Source organism: Oncorhynchus gorbuscha, linkage group LG24, assembly GCF_021184085.1.
Source record: "Oncorhynchus gorbuscha isolate QuinsamMale2020 ecotype Even-year linkage group LG24, OgorEven_v1.0, whole genome shotgun sequence".
Classification (NCBI taxonomy): Eukaryota; Metazoa; Chordata; class Actinopteri; order Salmoniformes; family Salmonidae; genus Oncorhynchus; species Oncorhynchus gorbuscha.
In genome coordinates this window covers 30,294,207-30,309,943 of record NC_060196.1, presented here as the reverse complement: position 1 = coordinate 30,309,943, position 15,737 = coordinate 30,294,207, and positions in this window count along the sequence as shown.

The window sequence follows — 15,737 nt, the reverse complement described above, 5'->3', positions numbered from 1 at the left end:
TTTTCATCATAGGTACACAACTATCATAGACAAAATGAGGGAAAAAAATCCAGAAAATCACATTGTAGGATTTTTAATGAATTTATTTGCAAATTGTGGTGGAAAATAAGTATTTGGTCACCTACAAACAAGCAAAATTTCTGGCTCTCACAGACCTGTAACTTCTTATTTAAGAGGCTCCTCTGTCCTCCCCTCGTTACCTGTATTAATGGCACCTGTTTGAACTTGTTATCCGTATAAAAGACACCTGTCCACAACCTCAAACAGTCACACTCCAAACTCCACTATGGCCAAGACCAAAGAGCTGTCAAAGGACACCAGAAACAAAATTGTAGACCTGCACCAGGCTGGGAAGACTGAATCTGCAATAGGTAAGCAGCTTGGTTTGAAGAAATCAACTGTGGGAGCAATTATTAGGAAATGGAAGACATACAAGACCACTGATAATCTCCCTCAATCTGGGGCTCCACGCAACATCTCACCCTGTGGGGTCAAAATGATCACAAGAACGGTGAGCAAAAATCCCAGAACCACACGGGGTGGACCTAGTGAATGACCTGCAGAGAGCTGGGACCAAAGTAACAAAGCCTACCATCAGCAAGGGCATTGAAGATGAAACGTGGCTGGGTCTTTCAGCATGACAATGATCCCAAACACACCGCCCGGCAACGAAGGAGTAGCTTCGTAAGAAGCATTTCAAGGTCCTGGAGAGGCCTAGCCAGTCTCCAGATCTCAACCCCATAGAAAATCTTTGGAGGGAGTTGAAAGTCCGTGTTGCCCAGCAACAGCCTCAAAACATCACTGCTCTAGAGGAGATCTGCATGGAGGAATGGGCCAAAATACCAGCAACAGTGTGTGAAAACCTTGTGAAGACTTACAGAAAACGTTTGACCTCTGTCATTGCCAACAAAGGGTATATAACAAAGTATTGAGATAAACTTTTGTTATTGACCAAATACTTATTTTCCACCATAATTTGCAAATAAATTCATAAAAAATCCTACAATGTGATCTTCTGGATTTTTTTCTCTCATTTTGTTTGTCATAGTTGAAGTGTACCTATGATGAAAATTACAGGCCTCTCTCATCTTTTTAAGTGGGAGAACTTGCACAATTGGTGACTGACTAAATACTTTTTTGCCCCACTGTATAATCACTTTCGGCAATGATTACAGCTGTGAGTCGTTCTGGGTAAGTCTCTTTAAGAGCTTTGCACACCTGGATTGTGTGGAGAAAGTCGAGGGGTGTGAATACTTTCTGAAGGTACCGTATGCGTCATGCTTTATAAGGTGATGATGAGGCCAAGTATGGATTGTGTTTTAGGGTGTTTGATGGCATGTCTCTGTTACTCTGTCACAGTTCACAGAGTTGGTAGGTCAGTCTGTTACAGAACACCCTGTCACTTCTCCATGTTTGTGAGATCTGTGCAATTACACATATTTACGTTATCCCTAAATCCCAAAACAAAATGAGCTTCAAATCCAATTTAGTAAAGGGAAATTGTTTGCTCATTTCAAAGCGAGCTCTGTGATCTGAAATCATAGTCCTTTAATATATATATATATATATTGTCGCAAGTTATGACTGTTATTATGGAGTATTTTGTTGTTAATACTCCATTATTGCTGTGGAGTATGACCACAGTAGGCATTTGTTATAACAGTTGCACAGAAAGTCATGCAATCTTTATTGAAAGAAATACACATGTAAAGGTTGTAGTTGTTTTGATGTTGTTTGATCACTTAGTTTGATGCAGAAGTTAAATGTAAATGCACAATTGAAGCAGTAAAGTAGGTTTTATAGTAGCTTATGGCTTCATGTAAGGAGTATCCTTTAGTGACTTGGATTTATACTGAACAAAAAATATAAATACAACATGTAAAGTGTTGGTCCCATGTTTCATGAGCTGAAAAAAAAATACTCCATGTTCTATAGGCACAAAAAGTGTATTTCTCTCAAATGTTGTGCTCAAATTTGATTACATCCCTGTTAGTGATTGTTTCTCCTTTGCCGCGATAATCCATCCACCTGACAGGTGTGGCATTTCAAGAAGCTGATTAAACAGCATGATCATTACACAGTTGCACCTTGTGCTGGGGACAATAAATGGACACTTTAAAATGTTCAATTTCATCACACAACAGAAATTCCACAGATGTCTCAAATTTAGAGGGAGCGTGCAGTTGGCATGCTGACTGCAGGAATGTCCACCAGAGCTGTTGCCAGAGAATTTAATGTTAATTTCTCTATCATAAGCTGCCTCCAACGTTGTTTTAAAGAATTTGGCAGTACGTCCAACCGGCCTCACAACCACAGACCACATCAGAGTCATCATCTGTCATCAGTCATGTAACGTCCATAGATTAGGGCCTAATTTATTTATTTAAATGTCCTTATATAAACTGTAACTCTGTAAGATATTTTGAAATTGTTGCATGTTGCGTTTGTTTTTGTTCAGTATACATGGAAAGAGTAGGAACACTTTCCACATAGTGATAGGGACTGACCAATGTTTCCCTTGCCCATTACCATTTAATTAATGATATGCCAAAGCATGGGGAACGGCAGGTAGCCAGCGCCTGAAAGGTCACTGGTTTGAATCCCTAAGCCCACTAGGTGAAACATCTGTTGATGTGCCCTTGAGCAAGGCACTTAACCCTAATTGCTCCTGTATAATTGTAGATCTGAGAGAATACTGTTCTGCTCCAAAAAGAAAAGTACACACATCACAAAGCCAGCCGTAGTTAGAGGCTATACCATACAATGTGATGGTTGTTGCCGAAATGAGCCCATGGGGTGCTGATATATATTTTTTAAGTAATACCAGAAAACGTCATAGAGACCGACATTGATTTTGTCTTGATGAACATTCAATTATGCAAAATATCAATTAGATTTTGGTGTAAACTCAAATCTAAACTGAACATAAATATAAACACAACATGTGAACTGTTGGTCCCATGTTTCTTCAGCTCAAATAAAAGATCCCAGAACTGTTCCATGAGCACAAAACGCTTATTTCTCTTAAATGTTGTACACAAATGTGTTTACATCCCTGTTAGTGAGGATTTCTCCTTTGCCAGGATAATCCATCCACCTGACAGGTGTGGCATATCAAGAAGCTGATTAAACAGCATGATCATTTCACAGGTGCACCTTGTGCTGGGGGACAATAAAAGGCCACTCTAAAATGTGCAATTTCATCACACAACACAATGCCACAGATGTCTCAAGTTTTGAGGGAGCGTGCAAATGGCATGCTGACTGCAGGAATGTCCACCAGAGCTGTTGGCAGGGAATGAAATGTTAATTTGGCCTATAAAATATGATTGTTGCACGTTGCGTTTATATATTTCTTCAGTATAGATAGATATATTTTATTTTGTTGGCACATAGGCCTATCATGCATTGCACTGTAACCGCAAAGAACACTAGGGTATCAGTACATCGATCCTTGCCAGGAGTGAATGTGAGAGGGGTGACATGTGTCACAGAGGGGAAATGGGGAAAGGAAGGGAAGAATACAAACAGGAAGGAAGGAAGAAAGGGGGGGGGGTTATTATTCTGTATCATCATAGTTATGTATTCTTCTAACTGGCTCTCTGTGTGTTAGCCTAGGCCGGATGCGACCAAACAAAAAATCAAACAGAGGCCAAGCAAGGAACTGCTTTGATGGCTTTCCAAAGGCAAACATAAGGAGGAATTGCTGACCTCAAATGTTCCTTTAATTTTGGGATTGTTTTTATTGGGCTCTTTCCCTGACCTGATTAACCATACCCAATCTCTATTTCTTGTTACTGTGGGTTCCACCACTTCGGATCACTGAGGAGATATTTTGTAGGCCAATCATTTGCCTGCTGTTTGGTAACTTTAATGAGAAAGCACTCATAAGATAGGTATAGTTTACATTCTATTAGTGAATGAGTGATGATTATGAATGTCCTATTAATTAAAGTAGCTTCATTGTGTTACCCATTTATTTCAGTACACTTCATTTCATTTAAAAAAAAATGTTGGTCTTTCTAGGTTGTAAGATCGGATTGCTGTGTGCAGGACTGTAGATAGCTGTACTTTGACACAAGCTGGAACCGGGAGGCAGGACTTGTCAGGACCAGACTGGCAGCAGCTGGATTAGCTCCAAAGGTCAAATGGGTTTTGTTAGTGGTCCAGTCAGAAGGAGTACTGTTTGTGTCTGGATTGGTCAAATTCAATTGATTTTGTAGTGAAAGAATGTGCATGACATCAAGTCAATGATATCCCCTGAAATGTGGTTGTCCAAGATCAATCTCAGGTTCTTTGCATTGGAGAGTTATTTGAATGGAAAGGCCTTTGTGGTATGAAACGCTCAGTTGAGGCTATGAATGTATGTGTAGCAGCTGTAGTGTTGCTAGGGGTTTAGCTGAGCACCAGAGCGAGCATTGAGCGGGGACATCACCCTGTCTGAGACTTGAAGGAGTGTCGCTCTTGCTCAACCAAAACCATGGCTTTGGTAGAATGATTGGTTAGGCCGCTGCTTTGTGAGTGTGAAATATTGTTGTGCAGAAGGTCCCTAGCTCGTGCCCAGGTGGGGCCAGGGATGGGACATAATCTGTTACTGTGGTGCCGTGACTAGTATCACACAGTCAGGCTCTGCCTGGTTGCTGATTGGTTATTATTTTGTAAGAAACATTGATAACGTGACCATAGGAATGTGAACAGAGAACAACACGGAACCAAGCACTGAGCCCTGAGGGACTCCCATCGTTAAAATGCATTGATTTTAAGGAAACATTCTTGTCCTTGGCCACCTATTAAGAGCTAGATAAGTCCCAGTCCAAAAACAACCCATAGCCTCCAGGGATTTCATGTAGGTCAGTGTTTCTCAAACTTGGTGCACATTTAGTTTTTTGCCCTTGCACTACACAGCTGATTCAAATAATCAACTAATCATCCAACTTTAATTATTTTAATCAGCTGTGTATTACTAGGTCAAATAACTAAATGTGCACGCCTTTGGGTCCTGAGGACCGAGTTTGGGAAACACTTATGTAGATAGAAAGAAATGTATAGGTAATTTATAAGAAATATGGAAGTTGCTCCACCTTGCCCTAATATTGCTTACACCTAACCAATCCTAACCAAGGACTGGGGGTTGGTTCTAGAGCATGACCACTGGGCCCGTCTCTGCGGCTTCCTGTTATAATGAATAAAATAATGATATCTGATGGTTTCATTTGTCTAATGCTACCAACAGGCCTTGCAGGATCAAAACTGAATGGGGAGGTGGAATCTCATTTAGATTTGAATGGAGTGTTGAAACCAATGAACTTTGGCTGCTTGTGGTGCTGAGTACATTTGTTTTTCTTCCGTGGGAATTGCACCGGTCTCCTCATATTTGATCGTGTTTTTATATACTATTTAATCCGTTGTTCACAGTTGCTTTGTTGTCCCTGTTTTGCCAATATTTTCGAATTCTTGTTTGACTGTATAGCCTCAAATCATGTGTGAAGGGGGGAATTGAAGACAATTTAACATTTGTCCCCCCCTCACTCCCGCACTTTGGGAAACACTGTTAAGTTATTAATAAGTTGTAGACTGTGTGTGGAATGACCCTTAAAGTTCATTTATCAGGCTGTTTAATATGTGGCATATTGTGCCTACAATATATGTTGTTCACCTGAATAATCATTAACACGTCCAGTGTACAGCTGGTCTTGTGTAAGGCTGTATGGGAGGAAGACTCCACAGTTCTCGTCACTCTCCTCCTCTACACCCCCCTTCCTCCAAGGTTCTACTGTACCACTGGGCCCGTCTCTGCTGCGTCCTGTCTCCTTCTGTTTTCCCTGCCTTTCCCCTGCCACCCGACCCCCCCCCACCCTCCACAACACCCCAGTGGTACATTCCCTCTCCTCCCCTATCGCATGCCATATTGACCAGTCCTGTTGGGAAGTACCTCATTCACCTCAGTGAGAACAGAACCACAGAGGTCCACTCTTGAGTATGGTGGCCCTTTAGAGTGTCTCAGGTAGACTTAACACAGGCCCAGTACCTGTTCCAGTAAATTGTGGCCCTCAGTTGTTTCCTTGATTATTGTCCCAACATACACAAATAAAATGTTTTTTTTTGGCACACGCTTCGTAAACAACAGGTATAGACTAACAGTGAAATGCTTACTTACAGGTCCTTCCCAACAATGTAGAGAGAAAAAAAAAGTAGAGAAATAATTGGAAAGTAATAACACGTAATATAATAAATACACAATAAGTACGATAACGTGACTAGATACGCGGGGTACCATGTGCTGAGTCGATGTGCAGGGGCATAAAGTAATTGAGGTACAAATGTACACATACAGTGCCTTCAGATGGTATTCATACCCCTTGAATTATTCCACATTTTGTTATTACAGCCTGAATTCAAAATTAATTAAATACATTTTTATCTCTCACCCATTCACACAAAGTATACATTTTCGCAAATGTATTGAAAATAAAATACAGAAATATCTCAGTTACATAAGTATTCGCACCCCTGAGTCAATACCTTTTATTACAGTTGTGAGTCATCTTGGGTATGTCTGTATCAGCTATGCACATCTTGATTTGGGCATTTTCTCCCATTCTTCCTTCCATCACTCAAGCTCTGTTAAATTAGATGGGGAGCGAAGGTGAACAGTAATCTTCAAGTCTTTCCACATATTTTCTATGGGATTTAACTCTGGGCCTTGGCTGACCCACTCAAGGAATTTCACATTCTTGTTCTGAAGCCATTCCAGCAGTTATTTCGCTGTATGATTGGGGTCATTGTCCTGCTGGAACTAAATCTTCGCCCCAGTCTAAGGTTGTTTGCACTCTCTTAGCAGGTTCTCATCAAGGATTTGCCTGTATTTTGTTCCCTTCATTGTTCCCTCTATCCTTACCAGTCTCCCAGTCTCTGCCGCTGAAAAGCGTCCCCGTAGCATGATGCTGCCACCACCATGCTTCCCAGTAGGGATGATGCTGCCACCACCATGCTTCCCAGTAGGGATGATGCTGCCACCACCATGCTTCCCAGTAGGGATGATGCTGCCACCACAATGCTTCCCAGTAGGGATGATGCTGCCACCACCATGCTTCCCAGTAGGGATGATGCTGCCACCACCATGCTTCCCAGTAGGGATGATGCTGCCGCCACCATGCTTCCCAGTAGGGATGATGCTGCCACCACCATGCTTCCCAGTAGGGATGATGCTGCCACCACCATGCTTCCCAGTAGGGATGATGCTGCCACCACCATGCTTCCCAGTAGGGATGATGCTGGACTGGTGTTTCATCAGAGTCCTTTACCTTTTACCTAATGCTCTCAGTCTTTCATGTGTCTTTTTTTGCAAACTCCAGAACGTGCTGTCATGTGCCCTTTTCTCAGAAGTGGCTTCCATCTGGCCACTCTCCCATAAAGCACAGATTAGTGAAGTGCTGTAGAGACTGCTGTCCATCTGGCAGGTTATCCCATCACAGCCAAGAAACTGTAGTTTGGTCAGAGTGGTCATTGTTTTTTTGGTAACCTCCTTGATCAAGGTCCTTCTTGGCCCGGTTGCTCAGTTTAGCCGGGTGGCCGGCTCTAGGAAGAGTCTTGGTGGTTCCAAACTTCTTCAATTTAAGAATGATAGAGGTCATTGTGTTCTTGGGGATCTTCAATGCTGCAGAAATCTTTTGGTACCCTTCCCCAGATTTGTGCCTCCACAAAATCTTGTCTCAGAGTTCAACAGATAATTCCTTAGAACTCATGGCTTGTTTTTTTCTCAATGATGGAGACCATTGTGCTTTTGAGAAACTTTCAACACTCTAGAAATGGTTTTTATACCCTTTTCCAGTATATGCCTCCTCATAAATCTCGGAGATCTACAGACAGTTCCTTGGACTTCATGGTGTAGTTTCTGCTCTGACATGCGCCCACAACTGTGGGACCTTATAAAGACAGGTGTGTTTCTTTTTAAGTCCTGTCCAAACAATTGAATGAGACACAGGTGCACTCGTCAAGTTGTAATGACATCTCAAGGAAATGGGATGCAGCTGAGCTCAATTTGGAGTGGCATAGCAAAGGGGTGTGAATACTTATGTAAATTAGATATGTCTGTGTTTCATTTTAAAACATTTCTTAAAACATGTTTTCACTTTGTCATTATGGGGTATTTTTTGTAGATGGGCGAGGAAAATAATTAATTTAATCCGTTTTGAATTCAGCCTTTAACACAACAAAATATGGAATAAGTCAAGGGGTATGAATACTTGATGAATGCACTCTAACTAGGAATAGAGTGACTACGCAACATGATAGGTAGTGATCAGTAGCAGCAGCGTATGTGATTAGTCAACAACTGTTGTGCAGAAAGGGTCAATGCTGATATTCCAGGTAGCTATTTGGTGACTGGGGATAGGGCCCAATTCTGAGTCATTTATGTTAATGCCTGGGTGTGGCGTTTGATAGCTATGTTGTTACTTTGCTTTTGTCATTTGTGTCGTTTGTGTTGTCATTGGTGTAGACTTACATTTTGTAACACGGGGGACCCTTTCGTCTTCCCAACATGAATGTAGCATTTTAGAATGAAATGACGCTGTACTGAAAAACGATCCTGTTCTAGGGGTTTCCATTGTGAAGGATGAAAGATGAGAGGCAGCAAGTATGTGAACTATTCCATTTGTGTAATAGGTCTGGGTGTAGCTGGTGCAGAGGAGTCAGGCGCAGGACAACAGAAATGAGTAATACACGTACATTTACTCAAGACTTTCAAATACAAGTCGATAATACCGAGCCCACAATACAACAAACAAACACACACAAAAACTATGGGGAAAACGGAGGGTTAAATAATGAACATGTAATTGGGGAATTGAAACCAGGTGTGTAAAACAAAGATAAAACAAATGGAAAATGAAAAGTGGATGGACGTTGGCTAGAAGGCCGGTGACGTCGACCGGCCGAGCACGCCCAAACAAGGAGAGGGACCGACTTCGGTGGAAGTCGTGACAATTTGTTGCTGGTGGTGAGAGTACTTAACAGCAGCCGGGCCGGAACTTCAGCGGTCAGCTGGCTTCTGTGGATAGAGGGATGGTTAGGTGGGTCATGTTGACGTTAGCATGACGCTGTGCGTTGCCTGCTCCTGCTGACCGTGCGAATAGACTCTGTAGAGCAGGGGTCACCAAACTGAGTTCCTTAAGACACAAGTAAATGAATACGTCTGAATCATTATGTGTACAAGAGAAATCTGGTCAGATGTATAATATAGTCATCACAGATTTATAATAAATAAACAAATAGATCTTAGTGGATGTCATGAGTGATCTTTGTTACATACACAAAGGCATAAAGATATACTCAGGCGAAACCCATTTCATGAAGCTCCCGACGAACAGTTATTGTGTTGACGTTGCTTCGAGAGGCAGTTCTGAACTCGGTAGTGAATATTGCAACCGAGGACAGACGATTTTTACGGTGGTCCCGTTCTGTGAGCTTGTGTGGCCTACCACTTTGCAGCTGGGCCATTGTTGCTCCTAGACATTTATACTTCATAATAACAGCACTTACAGTTGACCGGGGAAGCTCTAGCAGGGCAGACATTTGACTTGTTGGAAAGGTGACATCCTATGACAGTGCCAGTGCTTCTACTGCCAATGTTTGTCTATGGAGATTGCATGGCGGTGTGTTCAATTTTATTCACCTGTCAGCAACGGCTGTGGCTGAAATAGCCGAATCCACTAAATTGAAGGCGTGTCCACATACTCTTTGAATATATGGTGTTTATTTTCAAGGTGAGCTGCAAGATGCACCAATCACCTTAAAGCCACAATGGAGAAGGATGCTACCTCATTTTATGAGGGTGTGGTTTTTGGCATATTTCATCTGGAATCTTCTCCTGCTTGTGTTTCGGTCTGGACATAGAATAAGATACAACTTTAAAAAGGTGAACTGTCCCTTTTGACAGAGAGGTGATTGAAGGAATGGGCTGTTTAAATGATTCTAACATGAAACCCTTGTAGGTTTACCGATTCCCAAAATACACAGTTTAGTCATGTTGTAGGACAGTAGGTCAGCTGAAGTGAACCCCCTGGTCGACTGCCCCTCCCCTCCCCACCTCCAATTTTTTCTAGAATCTCCCTGTGTAAATACTGTTTGATCCCGCTCTCTCTCTCTCTCTCTCTCTCTCTCTCTCTCTCTCTCTCTCTCTCTCTCTCTCGCTTCATCAATGGCCCGCATTCATTCCCCCTCTACCTCTGCATGCCTCTGTACCCCCTTCCCTCCTTCACTATTCATTCCTATGATTTTTCCTGCCTGTACCTTTCCATGGCTTGAAGTATTCCAACGCACACGTATTAACCCATTGTAAAGACATGCCTATAGAGGCAATCACACTCAGTAAAAAAAAAAACATGTCCTATTGTCACATACACCAGACAGGTGCAGTCAAATGTGTTGTTTTTACAGGGTCAGCCATAGTAGTGCGGCGCCCCTGGAACAAATTAAGGTTAAGTGCCTTGCTCAATGGCACATCGGGCGATTTTTCACCTTGTCGGCTTAGGTATTCAAACCAGCGACCTTTCAGTTACTGGTCCAACACTCTAACCGCCAGACTACCTGATGCCCAGTATTGGCCTACTAAAATGCAACGCTGAGCAGCCTCCATTGATATCGACAGATCCACCTCACCACTCACCATGCACACACAGCCATCAACACACAGCCATCATACACAGCCATCAACACACAGCCATCAACACACAGCCATCATACACAGCCATCATACACAGCCATCAACACACAGCCATCAACACACAGCCATCTACACACAGCCATCATACACAGCCATCAACAGTTAGCCATCATACACAGCCATCAACACACAGCCATCAACACACAGCCATCTACACACAGCCATCATACACAGCCATCAACACACAGCCATCATACACAGCCATCAACACACAGCCATCATACACAGCCATCAACACACAGCCATCATACACAGCCATCAACACACAGCCATCATACACAGGGTGGCATACCAACTCCAGACCCCACAGACACCCGCCCCACACATAGATAAATACACCCACCTATGCATACCCTCTCTCTGTGTAAGCCTGTCTCTCTCTGCCCCTCTGTTCTCTCTCTCTCTCCTCTGAATGTCTATTTCGAGTGCATGTGGTTAGTTGGGTGTGTTCACGGTCGTCAGTGACCCATTCTCTCGTTCAATTCCTTCTTCTCGTCCTGCATCACCTCTATCAGTGTGCACACACACACACACACACACACACACACACACACACACACACACACACACACACACACACACACACACACACACACACACACACACACACACACACACACACACACACACACACACACACACACACACACATTCACTCTGTGCTAAAATCCTACATTAATACCCCAACCCCTCCCTCGCCCCATTTCCTCCCACCCCCTCTCTGATCTATTTTTGTGTTATGTGGCGAGTAGGGTGTGTGTGCTCGGTTTGCAGCCCTGCCCAGTAAAATACAGACTTTTCAAGGAAGTCAACAGTATAATATGGTCGCTTTATTGTAATTACAAGGTTCCAGTTTTGGAAATAGCCAGGCTACCCACAAGCACTTGCTGTGTCTGTCTCTACGGCACTCGTTGCTATTCTTTTGCACCCCCCTCAACTCCCCCGGCCAGCTCTCGTTTGGTTTATTATTATTTGGCACAGCAACGCAGAAGCCCGTCAGTAAATCAAGTGACATCATCATAGCCAATGAAATGTAATTGGTTCTCGCTAGCTGAGTGTTGAAAATCCGGCACGTGGGAGGCCAACCCTGATCACGATGAACCACGGAGCCTTGCGGTCTTTGTCTTAACCCTAAAATTACTGCCGGCAAATGACTAGGCTTTATTAATTTAAAGAGGCTGGCATTCAAGGTAAACTCCGTAATTGGTAGTTCAGACTTAACCCTAAAACCTGCTGCCCAGATTTAGTAAGAGCATCTGCTTGTTTTATCAGCAGATTGTACACTGTAATAATGTTTTTACAGTCAATTCTCATGGTAAAATTTCTCCTTCGCATTGTGCCAAAAATCTATTCAGGGTGAGTGAAGTCAGTCATTTTGCCCATTTTGGTACGTTCATAAGCTGTGGTACATTCCCAGAGTGATAGATATTCACCTGGTTGTGCTTATGACTACCGTTGCTATGAGTGCGTGAATGCCCCGTGGATTCTCTTCAATGTTAAGAAACTTATTTTTGCTGTTCATAATCAAAGATTTTCAAAGATATTCTTGCTCGGCCTATGATGGCACAACACATCATTTCCCCTTCCCTCTTTCATCCAATCAGCATTCTTATCTGTCCTTTTCTGACCACCCCTCTCCTTTCCCTGCCACTGTTTATCTGGGAACCACAGGTTCAACAAAAGCTGTGATTATAGTCATTTTAAAGGACCAATGCAGCCCTTTTTATATCAATATCAAATCATTTCTGGGTAACAATTAAATATCTTACTTTAATACATTTCTATTAAAATGGGCAATAATAGCTTTATAGCAAGAAAATATTTCTCAAGCAAGAATTTTGCTAGGAATTGGGAAGGGGAAAAATGAAAACTAGCTGTTATTGGCAGAGAGGTTTGGAACTCTCTTTGTCATTAGTCTATTAACCAATTTACCACATGGTGATGTCACCTTCCAAAGCCGAAACTCCCACCCATGCAAACCTGCTGATTAGAAGCTCCTGTGTAGAGATTATCAAGAAATAACACAGATCAAATGTTTTCACACTTTTACAGTGTTATTTTCATCAGCTATTGTACAATATGATATAAAACACAGGAAAACAGAATTTTGACTGCACTGGGCCTTTAATATGGAAACAACCTAAGGTTACAGTGCACAAGCATGGCACAAACACATACCAAGGGTGTCTCTTTTTACAGCCTGCGGCAGCTCTGACCTTGCGGGACAAAACCATTTGGCCCACAGAGTGTCCAATGTGTTCTACAGTCCAAAATAAAACCATAAAATTCTCATTCTGAAATATTTTCAATTGCGTTTACCCCATTGTGTTCGCTCAGTTGTCCAACAACAGAGATTCTAGAGTTTGTTTTTCAATCGACATACAATATATTTACAAAAGTATGTGGACACCCCTTCAAATGTTTGGATTTGGCTATTTCAGCCACACCCTTTGCTGACAAGTGTATAAAATCGAGCACACAGCCATGCAATCTCCGTAGACAAACATTGGTATTAGAATGGCCTTTCTGAAGAGCTCGGTGACTGTCATAAGATGCCATCTTTCCAACAAGTCAGTTTGTCAAATTTCTGCCCTGCTAGAGCTGCCCCAGTCAACTATAAGTGTTGTTATTGTGAAGTGGAAACATCTAGGAGCAACAACAGCTCAGCCGCGAAGTGATAGGCAACACAAGCTCACAGAACGGGACAACCGAGTGTTGAATCGTGTAGCGCGTAAAAATCATCTGTCCTCGATTGCAACACTCACTACCGAGTTCCAAACTGCCTCTGGAAGCAACATCATCACAAGAACTGTTCGTCGGGAGCTTCATGAAGTTGGTTTCCATGGCCGAGCAGCCACACACAAACCTAAGATCACCATGCTCAATGCCAAGCGTCGGCTGGAGTGATGTAAAGCTCGCCGCCATTGGATTCCGGAGCAGTGGCAACGCGTTCTCTGGAGTGATGAATCACGCTTCACCATCTGGCAGTCCGACAGACGATATTGGGGTTTGGTGGATGCCGGGAGAACGCTACCTGTCCCAATGCATAGTGCCAACTGTAAAGTTTGGTGGAGGAGGGATATTGATCTGGGGCTGTTTTTCATGGTTCGGGCTAGACCCCTTAGTTCCAGTGAAGGGAAATCTTAACGCTACAGCATACAATGACATTCTAGACCATTCTGTGCTTCCAACTTTGTGCCAACAGTTTGGCCAAGGCCCTTTCCTGTTTCAGCATGACAATTCCCCCATTCACAAAGCAAGAGATCGGTGTGGAAGAACTTGACTGGTCTGCACAGAGCCCTGACCTCAACTGCATCAAACACCTTTGGGATGAATTGGAACGCCAACAGCGAGCCAGGCCTAATCGGCCAACATCAGTGCTCGACCTTAGTAATGCTCTTGTGGAAAGCCTTCCCAGAAGAGTGGAGGCTGTTATAGCGGCAAAGGGGGGAGCACCCCCTACCCATGATTTTGGAATGAGATGTTCGACGAGCAGGTGTTCACATACTTTTGGTCATGTAGTGTATAAGTTCTGGTTGACTCTATTGGTTTTCCAATAGTAGTCTTGCTGGTAGCTATAAATATTGCCTGAGCGCTGTTGCCATATAATCCCTGATTCATAATTGGTGGATGCAATACTTGATGGTTGGTGACTCTTGGGTAGTATATTACAATTGCTGGTTAATTATTCCTTTCATTATATTTTTGTATACGTATCCCTGTAGTTTATTATGAAAGGAAGCATGATTTTCCTAAGTGGCCTTTCATGCAAAACCCTGGACAGTGCCAAGGTGCGGGACCCTAAAAAAAGGACCTTTCCAGTTCTTTCTTTCTACTTCTAAATGATCCCTTACTTAGTCCTCTGAACTGCAGACGAGCATCTGAGAGGAGGGATGGTCAAAATACCACAAAATACAAACTTTTTTGCTTTCAGAGAATCCAAGTAAAAAATAAAGGGAGAAATGAGAGGGAATGAGAAAGAGCAAGAGGCAAAGAAAGAACATTAAAAGATGATTATACTGAATGATGGCCTTCTGGCTCTTTAGTCTGCTTTTGAAAAAAAGGGACTAAAACACTGTTTGTTTTGCTGTACAGCAAGTCACAAAGCAAAGAGTCACACAGGTACAGCTATTTTTATGATACCTTTGAAATAGAGGATATAATGGACATGAGTTTGAATACTTTAATAATTCCCATCCATGACTTGCACAAAATACTTCCCATTGGAGCTGTCAATTCATCTGACGATCAACTCCTGAAAGCGAGTATGGATATTGGTAGAAAATGTTGTTGTTGGCAGCCCTATTTTCTGATTCGGGTTTTGACCACCCTGCCTAAGAAAAAATATGGGAACATTCACATCAGAGGCAATCAGAAAAGGACTTGAAAAGAAACATTGCCTTCGGAAAGTGTTCAGACACTTTGATTGCTCATTTATCAAAAATAATAATAAACTGAAATATCACTTTTACATAAGTATTCAGACCCTTTACTCAGTACTTTGTTGAAACACCTTTGGCAACGATTACAGCCTCGAGTCTTCTTGGGTATGATGCTACAAGCTTGGCACACCTGTATTTGGGGAATTTATCACATTCTTCTCAGCAGATCCTCACAAACTCTGTCAGGTTGGATGGGGAGTGTTGCTGCACAGCTATTTTCACGTCTCTCCAGAGACTTTCGATTGGGTTCAAGTCCGGGCTCTGGCTGGGCCACTCAAGGACATTCAGAGACTTATCCCGAAGCCACTTCTATATTGTCTTGGCTGTGTTGTTGTCCTGTTGGAAGGTGAACCTTCTTCCCAGTCTGAGGTCCTGAGAGCTATGGAACAGGTTTTCATTAAGGATCTCTGTACTTTGCTCCGTTCATCTTTGCCTCGATCATGACTAGTCTCCTGAAAAACATCCCGACAGCATGGTGCTGCCACCGCCATGCTTCACCGTAGGGATGGTGCCAGGTTTACTCCAGAAGTGATGCTTGGCATTCAGGCCAAAGAGTTCAAGCTTGGTTT